Below are 1,881 nucleotides of genomic sequence, written 5' to 3'. Positions count from 1 at the left end.
TCTTTAGTGTCATCTATGAATTTTTTTTTTTTAGATCTGAACATCTTATTTTAGATTTTCTGAGTGTTTCTTTTAGTTATTATGAATATATTAATGTCTTATGAGTATAAAATCATCTGAGTTTACTTTAGATCATATGAGGTTAGTATTATCCGAGTTTAGTATTATCTGAGTTTATTTTAGATCAATTGAATTCATTTTAGATCAGCTGACTTTAGTTTAGATAATCTGATTTTATTTTTGATCATCATAGTTTATTTTAGATAATCCGAGTTTAGTTTATATCATGTGAGTTTATTTTAGATCATATGAGTTTAGTTAAGGTCATCTTTACAAATAAATCTCATAAAAGTAAAGATATGTCCACTTTTCTTGGAATTTTCTACGCTCAGGGCCTTCTTTTTTTTTTTTTTGGGGCTTTTCCATTTCATCAATACACAAGTTTTATATACGGCACCACTCGCGCTACTACCCAAAACAAAAACTAAAAAAAAAAATTGCTGAAAATGTGACTTTAATCCATCACACGTGAAAGACACCATCATCTCAAGTCAGGAGCAGAAATGTCCAAAATCTAAAGCTAAAAAATATTGGTCTCATAAAATACGAAACTATTGTATGATTATTATAATATCACACAATGAAATATATCGAATAAGAGATGCCCAACGCTATATATTTTTTCTCGTTTTGTATATACTCATTAATGTTTTCCTTTGCTGGTATTTTGGGCATCCCCGCATTAGTGTATATAGGGCAGACACAATGCAGGATTCAAAACAAGGAAAATGAAACATTACAAGATACTGTCACACGCTTGACTATTCATCAAGAAGGCGAATCTAACGATAGACAAGAACTTACTCTGCCTACTTAAACATCAACGCGCACAGAACCTTTGAAAAACATAAAATTGAACAATCTGGCAGCTCAAAGAAAGAGCCAAACGCGGGAAAGGCTTCGGGAGACAACCCTGAGGAAAAATCAGGAGCTGGTGACCCATAGGCAGATTGTGGCACACTGTGCTACAGCCTGACAGAGCCTGCGGCGCTACTGATCCCAAACTGTATCGGATATTCCGTTCCTTTGGTCACATCAGCTGCGCAGAGAGGGGGGAACTGCTGTGTGGGCGACAACGTTCCGACCATAAACAATGCCCAGGCTTTCATCTCACTTATTCAATGTGCGAGATGAACCATAGTATTTCTACGACTGAAGGAGGCCAATGGATGAATTCCAGGCAAAACATAAATCATACCCCATGATATCAGTTTAACAATCGACAAACCAAACTAAACAACAGCCATATCCACTTCATTATAGAGACTTTCTTCAAAATGAAATTAACCTATTACTGGATCAAGGAGTTATGCAACATCCACACTCGCCCTAAGCAGCCCCAATTGTGCTTGTTAAACAGCACCTTCGACACCTAGAATGTGTGTAGACTTGTCAACTCAACAAAATAGCTCATCTTGATTCTTATCCTATCGAGTTACGTCTACAGTCTCAATGTTCACGCTTTCATTGTTATTTTGTTTTCTTCAAATGACTTATTTCATTATGCACTTGACTTAGAAGTGGATCTTGCTGTTCTAACGTTTTTGAAAAACGTTGGTTGCGCTCAGGGGCGGACTGTGTGTCAAATCAATCCTAAATTACAATACGATCCGGCACACAATTCTGTACCTATGTGTTAATGACAGGCGTCCAGTCGTACCCGTAATCATAATTTAAGTTTCATAATGAATTCATGCATGTATGAATTCAGTTTGCGTAACTTGTGCTTCGACTCGGGCAATACATTTCCGTTGTATCTTAGTTCCCCTCTTAGACCTTGTGGTCTATAGGGCAAAGGATGTAAAGGTCATCTGTTTCTGA

The sequence above is a fragment of the Biomphalaria glabrata genome, chromosome 15, assembly GCF_947242115.1.
Source record: "Biomphalaria glabrata chromosome 15, xgBioGlab47.1, whole genome shotgun sequence".
In the NCBI taxonomy this organism is placed as follows: Eukaryota; Metazoa; Mollusca; class Gastropoda; family Planorbidae; genus Biomphalaria; species Biomphalaria glabrata.
Note: the sequence above shows the minus strand (reverse complement) of the source record.